The following is a 25,119-nucleotide window of genomic DNA, read 5'->3' as shown; positions in this document are numbered from 1 at the left end:
TCTGATCAAACAGGCAGGCAAGGCACTGTAAGGGAAAAGGGAGATTTGTTTTCTCCTGCCCAGAGCTTTTTCCCAGGGGTGGGGGGGCGAAGGTTCTAATTCATCTCACTTATACTTGGTATTTATGATTTTTCTTTTCCCTTTTTTTTTTTGGTTTTTCTTTTATTAAAGTTTTTATTTCAATTCCAGTTAGTTCACATACAGTGTCATATTAGTTTCAGGTACACAATACAGTGATTCAATACCTTCCATACAATACCTGGTACTCATCACAACAAACACACTCCTTAATCCCCATTCCCTACGTAACCCGTCCCCCCAGCCACCTTCCCTCTCGTAACCTTCAGTTTGTTCTCTATGGTTAAGAGCCTGTTTCTTGGGTTACCTCTCTTTTTCTCCCCCTTTGCTCATTTGTTTTGTTTCCTAAATTCCACATATGAGTGAAATCATATGGTATTTGCTTTCTCTGACTTATTTTGCTTGTAATTATGATTTTGCTTTTTGAAAGACAGTTTTCTTTTCACTGGTCATGCTGCTCTGAGTAGTACTGTAAGTTTTAAAGAGTAGTTTGGTATAATGTAAAAAATTTATACGAAAAATTATCACATGCTATACGTTTCAGTGGGAAATGATTATTGAAAGTAGCCACTTAAAAAAACAAAGTAGTCACTTTGTCATACAAACCAGCAACTACCAAGTATTGATTTTCAATATTTGAATTTAAGGGTGGGAAATGCTAATTACATTAATATATTCATGACTGAGACTTAATCTACTTAATGTTCCTTTTCTCTTCTAAAATTTCACTTCATCAGCCTGAGGGCAATCATCTGTAATCATTTGTAATCATCTAATTACAAACTTATTCAAGCTGCCAGCTCTTGCTGTGACTGTATTTTATCTCCTTCGTCATTACCCTGTATTTTTTAAAATGAAAGAAAACATGACTTCTTTGCAATGTGACACTATTATTGTTGCTCAGACATTAAGATGCTGGTAATCATGATCAGATTTATCTTTATAATGTTCAGCACAACTTAGGATATTCTATTATCTGGCAAGGAAATTTATTTAATAGAATGCTTAGAAAATTAAATCCAGCCTCCTACTGAATACTTTTCTAGAATAGAAGAGAAAGTAAATAGGTAATTCCAATATGTGAATCCAAAAAGATGAAGACAATGAGTAAGAACATTGCTATTTGAGTATGGGGGAGCTGAAAGTTCCAGAAATCCTACAAAAGAAAAGAGAAGGCTTTCATATTTCTTTATAGCTCAGAAAATTGTTTTTAATTTTTTTTAATGTTTATTTATTTTTGAGAGAGAGAGAGACAGACAGAATGTGAGCAGGGGAGGGGCAGAGAGAGAGGGAGACACAGAATCCAAAGCAGGCTCCAGGCTCTGAGCTGTCAGAACAGAGCCCAACGCGGGGCTCCAACTCACAAGCTGTGAGATCATGACCTGAGCTGAAGTCAGACGCTCAACCTACTGGGCCACCCAGGCGCCCCAAGGAAATTGTTTTTATATTATATCGTCACATACATTAGTTGGAGATCACATAAGAAATTCTAAGATAGTCATATAGTCTGTATTTCACATAAGTTCACATCAATTGTCTTTTTTTTTTTAATTTTTTTTTTTTCAACGTTTATTTATTTTTGGGACAGAGAGAGACAGAGCATGAACGGGGGAGGGGCAGAGAGAGAGGGAGACACAGAATCGGAAACAGGCTCCGGGCTCTGAGCCATCAGCCCAGAGCCTGACGCGGGGCTCGAACTCACGGACCGCGAGATCGTGACCTGGCTGAAGTCGGACGCTTAACTGACTGTGCCACCCAGGCGCCCCTCAATTGTCTTTTTATTACTGGGCTTTACTTCGCTCATAACTTTGATCTACCTCATGTAAATGTCTTTGATTCTTGAGGTGCTTGGGTGGCTCAGTTGGTTAAGCACCCAACTTTGGCTCAGGTCATGATCTCACCACTCAGGAGTTCAAGCCCTACTATCTGCTGTCAGCACAGAGCCCACTTCGGACCCTCTGTCTCCCTCTCTCTCTGACCGTCCCCTGCTCGCACTCTCTCTCTCAAAAATAAACAAACATTAAAAAGATTTTTTTCCCAAGGATAATTTCAACAGTTAAAGAGCTCAGCAAACATCCTTTTTTTGGTCATTTTTTCCTATAGCTTCTCAGAGCAAGTAGTATAAGCCACCAAAGGCCAGAACTTGAATGTCTGCAATGTGGCGAGCACTGTGTTAGGTGTTTCAGTGATGTTACGTTAATCTTCAGAAAACCCCTGAAAGGGAGATGTTGTCAACTGATGAGTAATTTGAGGTTTAGAGAGATTAAAGAACTTGCTCAAAATCACACACCTCGTTTTGAGTAACAGTTCTTATTAAAATATCTGCCTATTGAGGTTATGTTTGGAGAAAAAAATCTGTTATTATTTAGTGATAAAAAGAGATACTTATAAGCCAAATGATGTCTGGGATAGGAGATCTAACAGGAATGTGGGTGCAATCGAAGTAAGTCTAGCCATCAGTTAAACTTGGGTGAATGGGGTCATATACATAAGGGTTTGTGAATCATTTTTTCTACCTTTGTGTATGACAGAACTTTCCCAAACTGAACAGTTTTTAAAAGTAAGTAACCTGAAAAGTAAAATTAGTATAAATTGGGGGCAAGGAGGAGGAAAAAAGAGGATGTAAATGTGTAATGACATTCACCTTAGCCTTCAGCTATGTCCATTTAGAGCTAATCTTGCGGCCATATGCTCTGAATCACTTCCTACACACAAGCAAATAGGTACTTTGGTATCTTATTCAAGAAAAAAGTGAACTTGTTTCTTAGCAATTATTAGATCCCAAGCTGTTGGTTTCAATCCTAATCATACTTCTCTGTGTAAAATAAACTATAATCATAATTATTAATTAAATAAAAAACCCAAAGACTAGTTTATCAAAACTCTGGCCTCTCTCTCTTCCCAACTTGATTTAGTGTGCTATTTCACTATTTGTTCATTTTTTTTTTTAATTTTTTTAACGTTTATTTATTTTTGAGACAGAGAGAGACAGAGCATGAACAGGGGAGGGGCAGAGAGAGAGGGAGACACAGAATCTGAAACAGGCTCCAGGCTCTGAGCTGTCAGCACAGAGCCCGACGCGGGGCTTGAACTCACGGACCGTGAGATCATGACCTGAGCTGAAGTCCGACGCTTAACCGACCAAGCCACCCAGGCGCCCCAGTTCATTTTTTTTTTAACATCAAAGTGGCAGGAAGAGAACATACAGCTTAAACCAGCCAATTCACTTTTAAGCAACTCTGTCAAGAGTTTTTTTGGCAGTAGGTGCTGTTTCTGATTAACAGATAATTAACATAATTATCTGTTTTAATACTTTTCCTGCCTCGTCCCCAACTTTCATCAGTCTAAAGTAAAAGGAGAAACAGTAAAGCCCATCTAAAAACTAAGTTAAAATAGCACCATTGAAAAAAATTTGTCATGGTGACTGGTATAAATCAGTGGGCACCTATCCCAGGATGTCCTCATCACCACCCCACCCTCTGGCTTCAATGGCAGTCTTGTTGCCATTTTCAAAAGCTCCACAGCTGGTAGCTTGCCAGGAAGTACTCCTTACATGTTAGAGGCATGCACGCCTAGGCACATATATATTATTGGGAAACCTCCAAGGAGCTCTGGGATTCAAAAGTTGGACAAAGGAATATGGTGCTTAGGAATGAAACCAGAAGCTTCAGATACAGGCTGTTAGGCCAAGGTCTCAAGGACTAGCCAGCCAAATGAGGCAGGGAGTTAGAGAAGCAGGCTGGAACGAAGCTTGAAGGAGAGCTGTTCTTTTTAGACATATTTTACCAGAGTTGAAAAGCAGGTTTGATTTGTACCTTCTGTATGCTTAAATTAATCCACTCCCACAAATACAAGACACAATATCAAACACGGTTCTCTGGAATGACTTCCAAGCCTGAAACTCCCATTCTCAAAGGAGTGATTTGAAGTTCTTCATCTATGTGTTGCTGCGAAGGCATTTTGTAGATGTAATTAACATTCATGATCAGTAGACTTTAAATAAAGATTATCCTGGGTAATCCGGATGGGCCTGACTTAGGTGGTTTTCCAGAAGTTCTGCCTGTGGACTACAACTTCAGCTCATGCCTGAGAATTTCAGTTTGCCTTTCTTGACAGCCAGCTCTACAGATTTCACACTTGCCCCCTAGCCAGTCCCCAACATTGTGCAATTCCTTGCACAATTCCTTAATATATATTAATATATATTTCCTAATGGTTAATATATATTAATATATTAATTATATATTTTTATTATATATTATAACTAATATAATATATAATATATTAATTAATATAATTATAACATAAACAATTTAAATATAATATAAATATATATTTATATATGAATATATAATATAATTTATATTTATATATAACATATAATTTATATTTATATATAAATATATAATATAATATAAATAATATAATTGATATATACTAATTAATATATTAATAATATAATAATATATAATATATTAATATATTGATATAATACAATATATTAATAATATTAATGTATTAATATATATTTCCTAATGGTTCTATGTCTGGTTGAGCCTTGGTACAGTGATTGAACATAAGTATTTCTAAGTATTATGCATAATTTGGACTTTGTATTTAAAAAATTTTTTTAACTTATTTATTTTGAGAGAGAGAGAGCCCAAGCAGGGGAGGGAGGAGCAGCGACAGAGGGGGAGAGAGAATCCCAAGCAGGCTCCATGCCATCAGTGCAGAGCCTGATGTGGGGCTTGAACTCACAAACTGTGAGATCGTGACCTGAGCTGAGATCAAGAGTCATGGATGCTTAACTGATGGAGCCACCCAGGTGCCCCTGGACTTTGTATTTTAATAGCAAATACAAATATTTTTGTGTGTATATAGAGAGTGTCTGTGGGGTTATACACATATACGTGTTCTTTTTTTGAGTAGGCCTGACCTTGGGCTCCCATGTCCTTCCTTATAATGTCCGATTCTAATAAGAATGCTAAGTCAGTTTAACCATATCTGACTGGGTTTCTCGCCTTCACTATCCCCCAGGTGAGGTCTGATTACCCTAGCCTGTTTTCAGCAAGAACACTGCTGATTCAATCTAGCAATAATCCTCCACACCCCAATGTTTCTTCTTCATAATTTTCCATCCACTGACCTCCACACCCTGCTCACTGGCTATAAATTCCTACTTATGCATTCAGAGTTGAGCTCAATTCTCTCCCATATTACAAAACCCCACCACAATAGCCCCCCGCGAATGAAGTATGTCTTCCTGTCTTTAATAGTATCGTGAATAATTTTTTCTTTAACACTTCCAGACTATTTTGATCACATAATTCCCAGTAAAAAAATCTTTTTACCATTCATTCCAAACTGGATAAGCTAGATTTCAAGAAGTCTATACTGTTATATCATGTGCACAATTTTTTAAGAGACAAAAATGGAAAGAAAAAAGTTGAGATTAAAAAGTAAACACAAACAGGTAGTAGTATTCTCTTCCTGCACCTCAAGACTCCTCTTGCATTTATCTCCCTTTGAGGCCATTGTTTAACCTACTTCCCATATAGACACTATATAAAAAGGATTCCAAGGTTCACATCTTAACAGGCAGTAATGGCACCTGTTTCAATTTCTATTCTTACATTCTCAACAAATAACGATTTAAGCTTTTTCTTTTTAAGTGGGACACTCTGGGAGCTTCCCAAAGAGTGAGCACTTAGGACAGTTAATACAGATTAGCCAAATGTGCTCCCGATTCAGTCACTCAGTTGACTCATCACTCAGTTAAACACTGCTCCTCACTACAGTAGTAGTCTTGACACCTGCAGTTCTTAATGTTTTTTATTCTTGGTCATCTGAATTTCATTTATATCCCAAATGTGAACCACTAATTTGAATTAGGAGGCAGGGGCACCTGGGTCGCTCAGTCGGTTTAGCGTCCGACTGCTGATATTGGCTCAGGTCATGATCCCACAGTCGTGAGACTGAGCCTTGTGTTGAACTCCATGCTTAGTGTGGAGCCTGCCTGGGATTCTCTCTTTCTCTCTCTGCCCCTGCCTCACTCACACATGCTCTCTCTCTCTCTCTCTCTCCTAAAATACATAATAAACTTAAAAGTAATAAATTAGGAGGCAAAAGGAAAAATAACACTAAAATGCTAGATAATGGAAAGCATTAAAACTTATAATTCTGAATTTTTGCCTCAGGGTAACTTTTATATTCACAGATTTCACTTAGTACATGATATAGAGTATTAAAAGGAGAAATGTTGATTACACTCAGTTTGGCTCTTCATTTATTGTGAATAAAAAGAAATATTATCTTCCATGGTGTATTTACAAACAATCTGATACTCTTGGTCATTGAGAAACAAGACACAAAAAAATGATAAAAATAATTTGATTTTTTTAAAACAAAAATGTAATAATTCCAAACATCAGTCATAAAAGCAGTTTTTGCTTGGCTTTAAAATGTACTTAACTTTAAATCCAGAATGTGGAACTATTATACATCATAAAATCGTGTTTTTTTCTTACACAAATTAAACACTTCACATTACCTATTAATTAGGGTAAAAAATGTCGAAAGGGAAAAGGCCACTCAGGAGAAGTTTTTGGTATTTATACGTTGATTTTTACTTTTGCCAAACACAAAAGTGATGTAATATTACCAAATGAAGTGAAAGGAAGTGAAAGTTCATGATTCAATAAATGTAGCGAAACCCTGCCTTAAACCAACATAATGTTTCCATAAAGATTAAAAATGGACTTCATAACGCAATCTTGAATAATGCACAATGCGTGTAACCTTCTGAGATTGGTCATGCTTAACATTTTAAACTATAGCACTATTTTCCTGTCATGACGGCAGCCAGTTCTTCTTGTCCTATCAACACTTGATTTATGTGAGCAGCTGCTACCCACACCGAAACAGTATATATAACTGCCAAATTTAGGGTACTTTTCAAATATTCCCGAATGTAGACTAATATGAAAATCAAAGACCGTTTTGTGGCAATGGCAAAATTTTTACAAACCAACAATCTTACTATTCACTTAATACGGTATTTACGAACATCTAGCACAGCGCCCAAGCACAAGCTGTAAAATGTTTCAAACACTACTATTTATCTTTACAACACACATCAAGTCTTTTCAGTTTCTCTAAGTGTCTTTCAGCTTTAACGGTGCTGATCAGTGAAAAGATAAAAAGCACAACGGAACACATCAAAACCACAGTAAACGTCAGCGGGTGTTAATCATAAGCAAGAACGTAGCAGCAACAACCACATTTAAAGCGACAGAACTTGAGCGCCCGGGACTACAAATCCTAGAGTTCCTTGGGGCGGAGGCAGAGCTTCTTTCAAATTGATAGCTCTTTCGGCCAATGACACAGCCGACGCAAAAGGTGTAAAAAGAGTAGTTTCTTTGCGTTCAAACACTGAAGTCATACTTAGAAGTTATGAGAGTAGGTGGGTATTTCAGGACCCTAACTATTAAGTATTTCTTACAGTAAAATCTTCGTAGTCATTGTAACAATTTCTCTACCTGAATTTAGCTCGGTGGAAGTTACAGCATCCAAAAGAAGGAAGGAAGTCACGTTGCCCAAAGTCATCTGAATGGCTCAGTCGCCCGAAAAAGAGGCGGAAACCGCTTTATTCTTGCCCTTTATTGGCCACGCAGCCAGGAGGCGTAAACCATCACAACCAATGAATCGTTGAAACTTCCGTTAACGTAACGTAAAAGGGGCGGTACTGTGCGGGGCTATACGTAAACTGAGTTTACTCAGGCGCAGTCGTCCTGTTTTCGCCCAATCCGGAGAGAGGTTGGCTCCTGGCGCTTCGTTGCCCCTCCCCCCTCCTCTTACGCTTCCCCGGAGCTATGGCCCGCCTCTCTGTTGCTGACCAATGCTCTGCATTTTCCTTTGCGCGTTTACCCTATCGGAGACGTAGGGGGTGGAGTTCCGGTCGTAACGCTGTGCGCCTTGACAGACCTCGCGTTTCCTCCCGCGCCGGTTGAGGGCTTGCAGTTGAGGTATATTTCACGGGGACCGGTTGGGCTCGTTGACGGGCAGGTCTCTGACGGACGGCGACAGTGTAGGTTGAGTCTAGAAAGCCGCAGTCGCTGATTTTGTAGCACGAGGAGTTCTGAGGGAAGTGGGGAGGGCCTGGGAGGAGAGAGACACGTGTTGAAGCTTCTGGTGCGGGGTGGGAGCCCCTGGACCACACCCGTGCTGTCCCTGCTCCGCGTCCTTAACGCGGGTTAGGTTTTGGGATCGCTGGCCCCAGCGTCTCCTGTAGGTTATCTTTCGGTAAAAGCGAAGCGCCGTTCACCAAGTGTTCAAGAAAGGGTATCCAGGGCCTGTTTTTATTTTTCTCCTGTGCCTCGCTCTTTTCTTACCTCTTGAGTTTGTTAATTTTCGAGGTCGGAAAGCAAATTTTATTTTGGGAAGAGCCGTCCTGTAACATATAACACAGACTGTGAGACCAGCTATGTTAAGCACTGTGCGTATATTATCTCATATAATCCACACAGCAATCTAAGGGGTATTAGTATTCCTGTTCTCATTTTCACGCGAAGGAGCAGACTGCTTAGTAACTCGTCCACATGTTTTCTTCAGCCCGTCTCTTGACAAACTTGAGTGTGGCATTCGGTTTGCGAGGACATAAAATTAAAATATGCTGTTGTAAAATGTTGCTTCTGTTTTCTTTCCGAGCTTGAAGTTATTTCAGAAGCCAGTGCAACATACCCATAGGTATATTGATATTATCGATGTAAAAGGTCATCTGGTAGAAGACCTTGGACTAGGAGCCGTTTCCACCTTTTCAGCCGCATCTTCCTCAACTGCAGAATTGAAATCAATACCAGACATGACTACTACCTAGAGTTGTAAGGACCAAATTAGAGACTGGATATAATATATAAATTACTGATGTTAAGTTTCTATGTCTTTCTGCTTTTCAGATTCTTTCCTGTGGAGGCCAGACTGGCATTAAATAGCATAGATTTTTTTGATAGATATTTTTATATATGTATTTTTATATATTCTGTATGTATAAAGCAGTGGTAATATGCAGCCTGCTATCACGTAAGCGTGAACTACCTCTTTTTTTTTTTTTTTTTTTTTTAAGATTCCCCCCCCCCTCCCCGTTTAGTCTGCTGTTTTCAATCCCACTGAACCCTCAGCCTTCATAAATCATTTAGGTAGCACTTGATTAGGAATGGGAACACCATTGAGAGAGACCAGGATGCTTTCAACCAGATTTTCCATCATCTGTTGTCTGGCTTGATGAGTAACACTTGCAATGCGAGGTGTCCATGATATTCTTCATCATCAACAAAGGATGACCCTGGCAGAGGTTTTGGTTGCATGGCTTCCAGCACTGTAGGCTTTAATAACCCCTGCTTGAAGAGCTTCCACCAGTGTCTCTCTTGATCGACTTCACAAACATTTATCAGCTTATTCATTTAACGTTTGTTTTGAAAGAGAAGGTGCGGGGGAGGGGCAGAGGGAGAGAGAATCCCAAGCAGGCTCTGTGCTGGCAGCACAGAGCCAGACTCAGGGCTCGAAGTCACCAACCGTGAGATCATGACCTGAGCCAAAATCGAGTCGGACGCTTAACCGACTGAGCCACCAAGGCACCCCCATTTATCAGCTTATTGAGGATATGATAAAGCGTATGACCTAACAGCCAGATGGAAGAGATGCATAGAGCAAGGTGTGCAGAAAGGGTGCGAAGCTCCCATGCCCTTTCTAGGTATATTACTGTCTCCAGTCTTCACATGGTCAGCAGTCTGTAAACTCCAAAATTCGTCTTAAGCCTGTATGGCCCCTCTTACCTATTTATTCAGAGTTCAGGACTGTTTCCTATAAATGCAAGTGTGTTACTCATCTGGTTTGTATGCTACCTTGGATGGGCATAGATAGCATAAAGTGAAAATAGCTCAGCTCACATAACTACTTTTCTCAGTGCCAGTTTCTCCTAGAAGATCTGAGCAGAAGATTCATTTCCTTGCCCTTTTCAGCTTCTTGTGGCTGCTTATATTAGTTGGGCTTATGGTGCCTTCATCTTCCAAGCACGGAACTCCAATCTCTGCTTCCGTCATCACGCTGTCTTCTGTGGTCAAATCTTCCTCTGCCTTCCTCTTCTGAGGGCACTTGTGCTTACATTTAGGTTCACCTAGATAATCCAAAATAATCTCTCCATCCCAAGATCTTAGTTACATAACTCCTTATGTATGGAGCCATTTATAGGAATCAGGTTTTGGGTATCTTTGAGGGCCATCTTCTAGGTTTACTACAAAGGATATAAAGAAGGGTAAAACATCCTATTCTAGTGTGGCTTAAAGTCTAATAGGATGTGCTATAAGGGGGGAAAAAAGGCTTCCAGATTGCTGTGAAATGAACTAAGTTCATTTCACATAGGTTGGTACTTCTCCAACTTTTCCTCAGGAAAATAGTGGTACATGAATATTCCAGTGATAGCCGAACACAAAGCCTGCATTAACACCTTCAAAGAATGAAATTTCTTTGAATTTTACTCTTCTATTTTAAAAACTCGTGATTTTTATATTCCACTTCATAATATGCCATGTTTGATATTCTTCTGAATTAGTTGCCACATCATAACTTTGCTATTCTAGGGATTTAGACTTGTGGCTTATAATAGCCAGTTTACTCTAGTCATTGATGTGTCCTCCGGTTTAAGAAGCATGACCTCAGATGATGGGGATTCATTATAAGGAAGCCATTTAAGCAACCCGATAACTACTCTAGGTCCCATTGTTCCTATGGCTAGAATGTGCACTCAGCTTCATGGTGAACTGGACTGACAGCCCCTCATCATTGATACTCTCCAATTCCCCCAGCAAGACAGCAGCTCTGATGACTTTAGGTTTGGGTCATACCTTCAGAAGAAGGTAGCCCAACTGTTGCTCTTGTGTCTGCTTAGGAATCATAATTAGGAGACAGGATCTCATGAGTCAGGTTTGTTACCATTCAGTATGAATGAAGATGAAAAAGAGCCCAGCTCTGAGTAGGCATTCATTACGTAAGAACTATTCAGTAAAGATCTCTGTGCCTTGTGTATGGAGTTGGAAGGAGAAGCACATGTGGGCCATCTATATGGGCAAGGCCTGGAAGTGACCTACATTACTTTTTTTTTTTTTTTTTTTATTTTTTTTCAACGTTTATTTATTTTTGGGACAGAGAGAGACAGAGCATGAACGGGGGAGGGGCAGAGAGAGAGGGAGACACAGAATCGGAAACAGGCTCCAGGCTCTGAGCCATCAGCCCAGAGCCCGACGCGGGGCTTGAACTCACGGACCGCGAGATCGTGACCTGGCTGAAGTCGGACGCTTAACCGACTGCGCCACCCAGGCGCCCCTGACCTACATTACTTTTTCTCATGTTGCTTGGGCTAGAACTCTGATACAAAGTGACACCTAATGTCTAGTTGTGTGCCTCACTAATGATCTGCTGATGAATTAGTCTCTGCTATGATACTTAGTCAGCTGCTTAAGATTTGTTCTCAGCCGGCAGCGTTTAGTTTCTTCACCCTGTGAGCTCTCCATGGCAGTCACATGTCTCTAGACAACCTTATTGGACAAAGTACTTTTTAAGCTGGCCCCATACCAATGCTATCATAGGTCCGCAGGAAAAAGCTTCGTATCCTTTGCCCTGACAAAGTCTAGATGTACAGACCAATAACCATGTAATGCAGCCATTTTCTTTTGTTCTCTGAGGAGGTAGCCAGCCACAGTCTTAGACTTTGCCAAGTGTGGATTCTATATCCATAGTCTACAGGGGACCAGATCAAGGTCTGAGTTTGAGCTACTCAAGCTTGGGTAAAATGGGAACAAGGAGAGAATTCCACAATATTTTTTCACAAATAACTTCTAAAGAAATTCTTTTTTAAGCGTTTTCACTTTGGTGATTTTATTCCCTGAAAATGGACGTCAAGCTAGTGGTTGCAAAACTAGTTTTAGGTCATCTTCTTTGCGAGTCCAATGCGTGTCACCTGACTTAGGGATGTGAGGGTATAGTATACAGTTTATAGGCTAGAAAAAAAAAATTTTTAATGTCTATTTTTGAAGAGGACAGAGAGAGACAGAGTGTGGGCAGGGAGGCTCAGAGAGAGGGAGAAACAGAATGTGAAATTGGCCCAGGCTCTGAGTTGTCAGCACAGAGCCCGACTTAAGACCAGAACTCACAAACTATGAGATCATGACCTGAGCTGAAGTCGGATGCCCCAGGCACGTAGGCTATGAAATTTTTATTTTTTGTACAAAGTACAGTTTATTGGGCATTTTCCTGATGACTAATTATGTAACTGATGTTTTAAAAAATTCTCCCAGTAGGGCACTCAGTGACTCAATCGGTTAAGTATCCAGCTTCGTCATGATCTCATGGTTCGTGAGTTCGAACCCTACATTGGGCTCTCTGCTGTTAGCACAGAGCCCACTTTGGATCCTCTGTCCCTCTGTCTCTCTGCCCCTCCCCCATTTGTACTATCTCTCTCTCTCTCTCTCTCAAAAATAAAAAGAATTAAAAGAGAATTATCCCAGTAATCCATTTTAAGTAATTTCACTTGTTGAATGTTCCTATTTGGTTCCCCAGCCCTTTCTGTGCCTTGGTCTGGTAATAATCAAATCTAGGTGAACTATCTTTGAAACTGATCATCTCTGGGAAGCTAGCATTTCTCAGAAAATAAAAACTTCCTTGGGCTTCCCAATCATCAAACAGAATCATTTAATTTTATAAGTTGCTGTATTTGGTTTAGAAGAAACTTAAATGATTGAGGTAAATGGTGGTTAGAAGTGATTTTTGGTTTTTACTCTTGAAAAATAGTACTATTTCAGGGTCACATTATTTCCCACTTAAGCATTTAAAATTGGATTCACTTAGTGTTTTTTTTTATTAAGTTTTTTATTTTAATTCCAGTATAGTTAACAGTGTTATATTAGTTTCAGGTGTACAGTGTGCTGATTCAACAATTCTATACATTACCCGGTGCTCATCACGATACGTGTGTGGATTTATCTAACTTTAAGTGCAGATTTTTTTTCTTGGATTTCAAGTCCATTTTGGCTGAGTTAACTGGTTCATCATTTCAGCTAGATATATTGTACATCATAAAACAAGATCTTTAGCAAAACTCAACATTTTAAGGATCATAACCTTCATTATGTGTTCTTTATTATCCTCCAAATTTTCTTGCCTAAGCATTAATTGTCATGAAACAACTTGAAAATCATAAGCATAAAGTTGTTGGCAGCATGATGTGATAGAAGAAGCACATGGAGTCAGAGATCTTTCTATTGGGGTGCCTGAGGGGCTCATTCGGTTAAGTGTCTGACTTCGGTTCAGGTCATGATCTCACGGTTCGTGATTTCGAGCCCTGCATTGGGCTGTCTGCTGTCAGCACAGAGCTCACTTCAGATCCTCTCTCCCCCTCTCTTTCTGCCCCTCCCCATCTCTCTCTCTCTCTCTCTCTCTCTCTCAAAATAAATAAATAAATTAAAAAAAAAAAAAAAAAGCTCTGGGGCACTTGGGTGGCTCAGTCAGTTAAGCGTCCAACTTCAGCTCAGGTCGTGATCTCACAGTTTGTGGGTTCGAGCCCTGCGTTGGGTTCTGTGCTGACAGCTCGGAGCCTGGAGTCTGCTTCGGATTCTTTGTTTCCCTCTCTCTTTCTGCCCCTTTCCCACTCACGCTCTGTCTCTCTCTCTCAAAAATAAATAAACATTAAAAATTAAAAAAAAAAAGAAAGAAAAAGCTCTTTCTATCTAGAGCGTACAAAATGTTTAACTTTGCTGAACTTTAATTTACTTATTTGTAAGTATAATAGTACTACTTGTCTTACTTAACTCTCACAATTGTGAGAATCTGATGAAATGACAAATACTGTAGTCCTTCACAAAATGTGATTCTTCTCTTAAGATCATATTAAGTATTTACTGTACTTTTTTTAAGTAGGCTCTATTCCCAACATGGAGCCCAACAGAGGACTTGACCTCACGACCCTGAAATCAAGGCCTGAGATCAAGAGTTGGACTTAGCTGACTGAGCCACCTAGATGCCCTCTGTTGTACTTTTAAAGGGTTCAAATTTATCATTAATTCTGTTGTGAGCTCCACTAGTTCATGTGATTTTTTTTTTTTTTTTAGAGCTCTACCACAGTTTTTTTGCCTCTTCATATGTTGAATGGACCAAGAAATGATAAAAATCCTGTTGAGCAAGTCTCTTACATTAATGTTAATGAATATTAGTCTCCAAATGTCATTTGCTAACAATATCATTTCATAGGAAATTTTTTTAATATTTATTTTTTTATTTTTGAGAGAGAGAGAGGGAGAGAGTGCACACATGCGAGCAGGGGAGGGACAGAGAGAGAGGAAGACAGGATCCAAAGTGGGCTCTGTGCTAACAGCAGAGAGCCCAGTGCAGGCATGAACCATGAGATCATGACCTGAGCCAAAGTCAGATGCCTAACCAACTGAGCCACAGGTATCCCAGTCTCACATGAAAATTAAAAGAAACCTCTTCTTTCGAAGACTAGTAAGCTTAGTGTGCCATTATAACTAAAACTGATCATTTATATTACTTCATTTACCATGTCAGTTAATATTTCTTTACATTTTCCTTAGTGTTAGTGTGGATGCTGAGATAGGTGATGACTCTATTCTCTTTGTGGGCATTCTTCGTGATCATTGTTATGATTACTTTTTATTGTTTTTAAAAAAAAAAAAATTTCACCGTTCCTTGAATTATAGCAGAGCTAGCGGTTAAGAGCACAGATTTTTTTTTTTTTTTTCAACGTTTATTTATTTTTGGGACAGAGAGAGACAGAGCATGAACGGGGGAGGGGCAGAGAGAGAGGGAGACACAGAATCGGAAACAGGCTCCAGGCTCTGAGCCATCAGCCCAGAGCCCGACGCGGGGCTCGAACTCACGGACCGCGAGATCGTGACCTGGCTGAAGTCGGACGCTTAACCGACTGCGCCACCCAGGCGCCCCAAGAGCACAGATTTTTAAACCAAACTGCCTGAATTGAGCACTGACTGCAATTAGTAGCTCTATAATCTTGGGCTGTTTACATGTAACCCTTCTGCGTTTCAGTTATCTGTCCATGAAATGGGATAATTGCAAGTACTTCATAGGCTGTTCTGAGAATTACATGAGTAAATATTTGTGCAGTGCTTAAAACAGTGCCTGACAAACCCTATTAAATATCTTTCTCTGATTTTATTCCATATCATTCATCAAGTAGGAATGTGAAATAATAGCTAGGAGAGAAAAAGCTCTAGGTCAAGGCTTATGTGTTAAATTTACTATATCTTATAGCATATATAGATTTTAAATCTTTTTTTAAGCTTGTAAGTACTTGGAAACTTGCATGTCCAGACAACTAAAAGTTATGCTGAACTTCACATCATTTGATACTGCTTTTTATCTTAAATTTTTGCTGGTATTAAGACTTTCCACATGTGTATGCTTTAAACATTTTAACTGTATGTTGCTTGGTTATATAAATGATATTGATTCATTTAGTGCAGATGAGAATTATAATAACAACCTTACATTTGAATGGCCATTTAAAAATGCTTTGTAGAACATGTCTTTTATATCATTTGGGGGTCAGCGTAAGAAAGCATTTAAGAGTGTGGGCTCTAAAATCAGATTTCAGTTCCAGTCCCTGCTATGCATTTGTGAACCATGTGATCTTTGGCAAATCACCTGCCTTTTCTAAGCCCCACTTTTCTAATTATAAAATGGGTAAATAAGGTACTTACTGTATAGGGCTGTCCCCAGGATTAAATGAGATATAATGCATAGAAAGCATTCAGAATAGTACCTTGGATACAACAAGAGTTCAATATATCTTAGTTACTATTAATATCATTGATGGATACAAAAGAGCCAGTAAGAAGAATAAGTGGAAGTGTGAGAAAACCAAGTTCAGAGTAGATTCAGTGATTTACTAAAGGTCATGTGCAAAAAAAAAAAAAAAAAAAAAAACCCAAAACAAAACAAACAAAAACATGCTCCCTCACTTCTGGTGCAGGTCTTTTCCCGTAACCCCTTTTCAGCTCACTCATATCAACCAAGTCCACCACAAAGACATGTTCCTTTATTTCCCACTGTGTTTCCAATTCTTGGCCACTTGGCAGGATATTTTCATCTTGGTTCTTATTCAATCAGAGTCTTTCCCTTTCTTCGTGAATCCTTCAGCCCTGTGTTACTTGGGCTTTTAAGTTGTTACCATGCATGACAGGCATCTATTTTCAGGAAAGGAAGAAAGGAGATATTGAAGCTAAATTTTTCGTAATGGTTAGGTTTTTTAAACTTGTGACTCCATTAGCCTATCATTTATTTGTATTTAACGTAGCACTGAATTATTTTTACAGAGCTACTTTATTCCCTCTAAATTCTCCCCTCTTTTTTTCCCCCTAAGATTGTAAAATCAAATTGAACTTTTTCTTAGGAATTAAGAAAGGAGTTTGAGAATCACACAAATCCCTTGAGCCATTCTAAAAATAGGAAGAATACAATTTATGAATTATTGGGTTATTTTGAAAATCTTGAATGGTTAAAATTTGGATGTATCTCTTTTTGGCATCAAAAACGTATGTATATAAGCAAAGCACATAGTATTTACTGCATTATTCTGGAAATTTGAGGTAATTTGATCCTATAACTCATTTCGTGCAAGAATAGCATTTTGAACATAGTTTAATTCCAGAATTTGGGTATGTAAGAATATCTATTAAATTACATTCACACCAGCAGGTGTTTATTGAATGCTTTCTGCTTCTAGGGTACTATGTGCGATGGTAAAGTGATGTTCCCAAATCCCAAGCCTTTTCTTAGCTTCCTCAGTTCTCCCTTCATGGTGTTTTCTGTAACTTTATAGGTTGAGATGAATTGATCTCAAAGCTGTGGTTATGGGTATCATGGATGTCAGTGTTGATACTGTTTGATTTATTTCTTTTTCTTTATTTCTTTGCTTTCTCCAGAAAAGGGATGGCTGCCTCTGTGGCTTGTGTGTGTGCGCGCGCGCGTCCTACCTTTGTTGTTGTTTTACATATCTGTGTAGTTCCTTATCCTTGCCTCTTTGTCCTCTATGGAGTGTGTTTTGTGTGTGTTTGTATTTTCATATACCTCTCACAGGAAGTAGGATTTTGTGAGGTAGGCTATAGAGTTAGCCTCAGGCTGGTAGAGGATTGATACTAGAGAATTGGAAAACATGGTTCATGTCCTTAAGAGATATATACTCTATAGTAGACAGAAACGAATATAAATATGTAAAACAGCTAGGGATAAATAACATTTCAACATATTTGGTATGCGATTACTGCTATGTAAATAACAGACAATAGTTTGGCATTCAGAGTAAGTATAAACCTACTTTAGGCTAGGTTAAGAAAAACGTGGTACTGGTAGAATCTGAGCTAGATCTTGAAGCAGGGGTATGACTTAGATAACTCAAGAAAACAATATAGGATTCTTGGAGAGAATGGCAACCTTTTTTGCAGTTTTATTATTGTGGGGAAGATATTTTACCCGTTAAAATATTGATATGTCTGGGGCTGCTGTAAAATACAGCATGGGATTCACAAGTTCAAACGACTGCAGCCCATGCAAAAACAAAAGAATGTATATGTCACTTTATAAAAATTAAGTAGTTTTATGTACTTAAAAAATGTTTGTGGCATCGCATGTTTACTTTTATTTTCCACTTTGTGTCAGGCTGAATGTCAGTGTTTTTTACAACATGAAAATAATTTCTAAGAACAACGTTTTTTTTATATGATCTTCCTCTCATAGGAAGTAAAATTTGTCCTATTCTTGCCATCTTTTTCCAGGAATTAGAGGTTAAATTGAGTATTTCCTGTCCTGTGTGTGTGTCAGGGGTGTAGAGAAAATATATTTCAGTTGCAGATGAGGGGTAATGAAAACTGGATAAAAAATGGAGGATAATGGCAGGGTGAACAGTGATGAGATAGACGTGAAGGGCGATTTTCAAGGGAGGTTTTTTTAGTTCCTTGAGTCTTGTCCTGTGACTTTCTTTAATCAAAGATGATTCTGTGATGTTGGGCCTAGGTGGCTGAGAATACCATATCGTTAACAGAGATGAAGAATACAGGTTTTTGAGTTATATTTTGGGTATATTTAATTTGGAGTTTTGGCAGCATGTTCAGGGGTAGAGGTCTAGGCAAACATTAGAGCTCTGGGGTTGGAATTTTGGAGAGAGATCAGGGTTGAAGATAAAATCCAGGAGTTTACACAGAGGTGATAATTTATGTTGCATGGGGAAGAGAGGAAAGAACAAGTAAGAAAAATTCAACCTCACTTGTCACGATTAACAACAGAAATTTGAATAATTACTAATAAGTTATAGCATCTTTCTCTTTAGACTGTAGCTAAGTCCTGAATGACATATATTTTTTTCCGTTCTCTAATTTTTGGACCTCTTGCTAGAGGGCAGTAGTAGTTAATTCCAAGGGCAAGGAAGGCAAGTATTAAAAGAGTTTGATGGCTTAAGTCTAAGCTAAACATATTCCTGTGTTTCCTAAACTTACATTCGACAGTACATTATTTTCAGTCCTTTTTATCCTTCACGTCAGATCTGTTAAGTGTGAAATTTTTTTTCTCTTAATATCCGGCTTTTGCAGGATGGTTCAAGAATTATGCCTTTTGTTAGTTATCTCTGATATCAGGATCTTTCAGTATGTTCAGAAGAGAGGAAATGAGTTTAGAATTTAACTACATTCTGATCTTCCCACGATATGGCACAATGTAGTTAAGAGATCTCATCTGTTCTACTGTAACTTTACACAAGTATATGACTATAAATAGTTATGTTCAGGGTTTTGCCATTATTTTGATTTCATTTCAGCAGATCCCTTTTGGACAGTCGCCCAATTTGCAGTGTTAAATAGTGAATCTACCTTAAAATGTAAAGGGAAGTGTCAATCTATAAATATTTATAAGATATTGTCTGATTGTGTGAGATACATTGACATGATTGTAAGATATCCAGTGTCGGAATAACACTGGTTAACAGTGGAAACTTAAAGAATTATTAATATGTTAAAGTATCTTTCTGTTTGGAGACTTTTTTGGGAACATTTCATTTTGTGAATTCACCTTAGAAGTATCTAGTCTTTCTCACTCTCCTGCCCCGTGTGTGCACATGCGCTCGCACGCCCCTATGTGTATACATTTTCACTTCGATCTCAGTTGTCATGATTAACAGCAGGGGTGTGTGTGTATTTGTTTACTTATACACAGTAGAATTTATATCTGATAGTGTACTCTGCAGGTTTGTTATTTGACATTATTGTATTTCTTTGAAATTTTCTTCTAGGGGCGCCTGGGTAGCTCAGTCGGTTGAGCGTCCGACTTCAGCTCAGGTCACGATCTCGCGGTCCGTGAGTTCGAGCCCCACGTCAGGCTCTGGGCTGATGGCTCAGAGCCTGGAGCCTGCTTCGGATTCTGTGTCTCCCTCTCTCTCTGCCCCTGCCCCGTTCATGCTCTGTCTCTCTGTGTCTCAAAAATAAATAAATGAAGAAAAAAAAAAATTTTCTTCTAGGTCACTTACTGGTCTTCTTCTGTATCAGGCATCATTCTGAGCATTTAGGATGTAGTAATTAAGTTATTCTTTTTAACAACCCTCTGAGGTTGCAACTGTTACCCCTGTTTGAAGAATAGGAAGCTGAAAGACATATCTTGTGACACCAGGATTTGATCCCGAGCATATACCCATTCTCTTAAACTACCATGCAAGGCCTATTTCTCTAAGCCTCAGTCTCCTAGTCTAAAAAGCAGTAATAAACAGACCTATCTTTTAGGGTTTTGGGTAGGGTTAAATGAAGCAATGCATGTGAAAAGGCCGATGCTGGATCTAGATATTAATGATCAGTTACTATTAGCTGTTGGTTGGCCACTTTTCTGATTTTCCTCTGGTGCTTTTGCTCTTTGTCTCCCTTGTAGTTTATTCTTCGTCGGCCCGTTCTTTAAACAATGGTATTCTAGAGTTCCACTTTTGACCTGCTGTTTTGTAGCATTCTGCATAATTTCTCTTCAGAAGGTTTATCCACTTTCCTAGTTTTTAACTACTGCCTACTACCTGTAATCTGATGACCCAATTCCATACATTTCCGCCAAGCTATAGCCTGCTGTAGCCAAATGTCTGCTGTACATCCACCTTTGGGCATCCCCACGTGTCCCTTGCGCTTGATGTGGATGAAACTGGAAAATTTTTAATGTAAAATGGAACTGAAGGATATGAAGTGGAGAACCTCACACATGCACCCGCAGAAAATGGAACTCAAAAGACTGAGACTGACTTCTCACAAATAATCTGATTTATAGAGGGTTGAAATTTATCCTCTGACCAATGAGCATCCACCAAGAATGTCTTCCATCTTCAAGCCAGTGAACTTGCTGCTTGGCCCCTTGCTGGTCTTTCCCCTCTTACACTCCTTGCCCATGAAAGCAACCCAAGTAAAACCTTCGGCGGACTCCTACAGCTCGCTGAAGTTTGAATGTCCCAAGTTGTAGTTCCTCTACTATTCCTGAATAAACTCAAGTTTCTGGCAACTCGACTTTGCCTTAGTTTATCTCTCTTCTCTTAGGTAGACATTACATGGTATCAAAGTGAGATCTGAAGAAGGTGATCACCAGGAACACCAACCTCCAGAAATAAGTGAGTTTCCTGCACTTGAGCCCTTTGCACTCATAGCTTGTGTAAGTCAAGGTAACTTTCAGTTTGGTAAGTTTCCTCTCAGGTGTTGAGCTGCCTCCTTTGGTGGAGCTCTCTGACTTTATTTGGGATCTGGAGAAGGGCGGATTGCCCTTCTGGTATGTACTCTTTTATTTCTGATAATGGGATCCCAGTCATCTGAATTTTCTAAGGGTGGCCCCCCTTGGGGAACCCTCGCTGGTTTTATGTTAAAAAATTACAGCCCTTCCTCACACACATGTTTGACTAAACCAGTTTTACTAAGGATAACCTAGAACTCCAGTGACCATTATGTGGAAACTTTGATCTCTCCAAACTTATTTTTCTCTGAACTGATTTAGAAGACCATGTTTACAATACTAAATAATCCAAGTGGGATGGTTATTTTAATTGGTATCTGGAAGCTTCCAAATGTGTTCAGGATTCTAAAATTGCCTCCTTACAAAATACTGTTGCTAAATTAAAGCAAATAAATAACTAACAATGTGTAAGAAGAAAACACCGGAGGGGCACCTGGGTGGCTCAGTCTGTTAAGTGGCCAACTTCAGCTCAGGTCATGATCTCAACGGTCCGTGAGTTCGAGCCCCGAGTTGGGCTCTGTGCTGACAGCTCAGAGCCTGGAGCCTCTTTCAGATTCTGTGTCTCCCTCTCTCTCTGACCCTCCCCGTTCATGCTCTGTCTCTCTCTGTCTCAAAAATAAATAAATGTTAAAAAAAAAAAAAAATTAAAAAAGAAGAAAACACCGGACGCCTGTTCTTGCTGCTAACCAAGGTCTTTCCTAACCTTACTGTTCAACCTCCTCTATCTTCCTGTTTGCCTTCTCTTAACTCTGTACCCTCTCTCTAAACTTCCTTCCTTTCCTATTATTGAAACCTCATCCACTGATCTCATTAAAACCTTCCCTTTCAAAATTAAACCTGAGGATTCTAAACGGCCCCAGATTTCCTACACTGCATGGACAAAGGCCAAAGTTAGGACTATAAGAATTTTCCCAAGGTAACTGGGGTCTCCATGCATTTGTTGAGGAATTCATTATTGAAAGTATAACTCGCCAAACTGCTCTTCCATTTCTTATCAGTTAGCCCACATGTGTATCAGAGAAGGTCAAAGTGTAGCAATGGATTAAAACTGCTGTTTGGGGAAATCCCAAACAATCTCTAGAGTTTAAACTAAACCAACCACCAACCCTTTTATATGATCAGGCTTGCAGACTGGACAGAAGGCTACATGAAGCCATTCCTAGGGCCTTCCCCAAACCCGTGGACTGGAACAAAATTCAGGCACACACTCAAAACCCTACCAAATCTGTCCATGACTAATAAAGCAGACTCTACATCATTTTTTAAAATTCTGGACTTTCCATAGATGTTGAATCCACGCTGGTGGCTTTTAATTCCATGTTCATGAATGGCCTAAACAAGGACTTCTTCCTGTTGGTCGAAAGAACCCATATAGAACGGGAGACAGTGTGCATCCCTGACTTTGTCAATCTGGCTAATCAATTACTTGCACCCTAGAGGATGACACCAGAAAAAAAGACAACTAATATTTTGAGTCTTTACCTTGAAAAGGTAACTTCCAAGGTTTCCAATATGGAAACTCCAAAGCCATCTTCTAGAACTATGTCATTACTGCAAAAAACCTGGCCATTGGAAAACAGATTCCTAGAAGTGGACTCAGGAGCTACACTATCAGTAACTACACTGAAAGAGTACACTACAATTAAAGAGTCTTCCTCTAAAATATGTATGCTCACCCAGGGGGCGCCTGGGTGGCTCAGTTGGTTAAGCGTCTGACTTTGGCGCAGGTCATGATCTCACGGTTCGTGAGTTCAAGCCCTGCATCAGGCTCTGTGCTGACAGCTCGGAGCCTGGAGCCTGCTTCAGATTCAGAGCTAGCCCCCTCCCTAGCTCACGCTTGCTCTCTCTCTCTCTCTGTCAAAAATAAACACACTTAAGAAAAATCAAAATAAATAAAATATGTATGCTCAGTGAGGGTCTTTTGTTTTTTTAATTTTTTTAACATTCATTTTTTTGAGAGTCAGAGACAGTGCAAGCAGGGGAGGGGCAGAGAGAGAGGGAGACACGGAATCTGAAGCAGGCTCCAGGCTCTGAGCTGTTAGCACACAGCCTGAATCGGGACTCGAACCCATGAACCATGAAGTCATGACCTGAGCTGAAGTCAGACGCTTAACTGACTGAGCCACCCAGGTGCCCCAGATAGTGGGGGTCTTAAATAAACCACAACGTGTGCCTATTTCTAAGCCCATGTTTTTGTCTGGGACTTTGGCAAGTTGAGCTACCCATTTCTCCTCAATGATTTAGTCCCCACACGTTAGAAGGAGATTTCCTGGAGAAATCTAATGTTGCCATTTTTTTCTCTCAAAAGGGAAATAACCATTGAGTTTGAATCCCAACACTTAGGAAAATTCAATCCTCTTTGCCCTTCCTTGCACTCTACAAGCCAAGGAAGTCTAAACTTCAGACTCGTCCCTGCTGTTAAACCTGGTAACCCCCACTTTTTGGGCAAAATCGTTAACAGATGTAGGCAGAGTTCATATTGCCCCTCCCATTAAGATCCAGATTGACCCCTCAAAAAACTCTCCCAACAAAAAAACCAATATCCTATAAATAAAGCTTACAGGGCATAAGGCTTATTACAGAGGATGATGAGTCTCAAGGACTCGTTATCCTTTGCACCAGTCCTCGTAATACCCTATTTTGCCTGCAAAAAATTGAGTGGCTGAGGATGGAGATTTGTCTAAGACCTAGGGCAATAAATAACATTCTAAGTCCCTGCCTCCCCGTCATCCTTAATCTCCACATGCTGTTGGTATCCATTCCTACTGGAAGCATTTTTTTTTTTTTTTTAACTTTGATTGACTTATGCAATGGATTTTAAAAGATCCTTGTTGGTAGGGATAATTAATATCTTTTTGCCTTTACCTGGGAAGGATAACTGTATTCCTAGACAGTCATGCCTCAGGGCTTCACTGAGAGTCTATCTTCTCACAAGTTTTAGAAGCTGACTTAAATGACAAAAATTCTCTAGAGGCTCCATTACTACAATATGTGGATGATTTGCTTTTTTGCTCACCCTTCCAATGCTCCTCACAAAAAGAGAGTGTTTACGTGTTGAAAATCTTAGCCATTGAAGGACATAGGTTCTCAAAGGAAAAATTACAATTTTTCCAAACTGAGGTTTGATATTTAGGACATTTAATCTCATAACAGGGACTGTACCTAGTTTAAAGGTTTCAAGACATTTTCAACTTTCCAAACCCTAAAGGCAAATGTCACTTACAGGTTTTTTTGGACTAGCTGGTTATTGTCATAATTGGACCCCAAATTTCTCCTTGTTGGTTCATTAAGGAGTATTCCACATATACCCCATTGTTTGGGATGACCAAGATAGTTTGATCTTTAAGACCTTGAAGGAAAGCTTAATAAATCCCCCTGCCCTTGGATACACAAATTATCAGCTACCCTCTTTCCTTTTTGTATATGAGAGAGAAGGGAATGCCCTTAAAGTACTTACCCAAAAACGCAGGGGCTATCACTGACATCTGAGTTACTACACCCAAAAATTAGATTTATTTCCCTGAAGACACCCACCACACCTTACTTACCTACTACTGCCGCTTTAGTTAAAGCTACCAAAGAGATAGTTATGGGATCCTCTTTGACCATCTTTGTACCCCGGTCTGTCAGGACACTCTCACATTCACACCACACTTAACACCTTTCAGCAAACTATCTCACCTCCTGTGAAATCCTCATATGCACTGTCCCCCATATCACTCTTGTTCAAAAAGCAGAAGTTTTAAATTTCAATTAACAAGTTTTTCTTTTCTAGTGCATGCTTTTTGTATTCTAAGAAATCTCCACCGATCTTATGGTCATAGGTTCCCTATTTTTTTCCTTGGAATTCTGTAGTTCTTGCTCTCATGTTTACATCTGTGATCAATTTTGAGTCAATTTCTTATTCTGACTTCTCCTTTGTCTGGTATTAAGAAGCCACTGTAGCTTTCCTTTTATTAATGTTTGCATGGTATATCCTTTTCTATCCATTTACTTTTAATCTGCTTTATATTTAAAATAGTTTTCCTTTGGACAGCATATGGTTAGGTCTTGCCTCTTTCCCCACTCCACAAACCTGAGAATCTCTGCCTTTCAATTGAGATGTTCAGATCATTTATATTTAATGTAATTGCTGGTATGGTTGGATTTAAATCTACCATCTTGCTAGTTGTTTCTAGATTTTTTTATTTTTCTCTTTAGTTTTTTGTTCCTTTTTTCTTCTTT

The 25,119-nt window shown here is 39.3% G+C and overlaps 1 protein-coding gene across 4 annotated transcripts in view; it reads left to right on the top strand.

Moving 5' to 3' along the window:
• The first annotated feature begins 7,719 nt into the window (after window positions 1–7,719).
• WDR89 (WD repeat domain 89) overlaps window positions 7,720–25,119 on the top strand; it is a 38,730-nt gene continuing 21,330 nt past the window's right edge. Inside the window, exons 1-3 of one of the 4 annotated variants that reach the window (XM_045451200.1) lie at window positions 7,720–8,102; window positions 8,785–8,957; window positions 20,709–20,779. The gene's annotated coding sequence lies outside the window, so the exon portion shown is untranslated. The remainder of the gene's footprint in view (window positions 8,103–8,784; window positions 8,958–20,708; window positions 20,780–25,119) is intronic. The other 3 variants (XM_045451199.1, XM_045451198.1, XM_045451201.1) reach the window with 3 other exon arrangements.

This window comes from Leopardus geoffroyi, chromosome B3, assembly GCF_018350155.1.
Source record: "Leopardus geoffroyi isolate Oge1 chromosome B3, O.geoffroyi_Oge1_pat1.0, whole genome shotgun sequence".
Classification (NCBI taxonomy): domain Eukaryota; kingdom Metazoa; phylum Chordata; class Mammalia; order Carnivora; family Felidae; genus Leopardus; species Leopardus geoffroyi.
The sequence above is the reverse complement of the archived record's forward strand: the minus strand, read 5'-3'. Positions and strand labels throughout refer to the sequence as shown.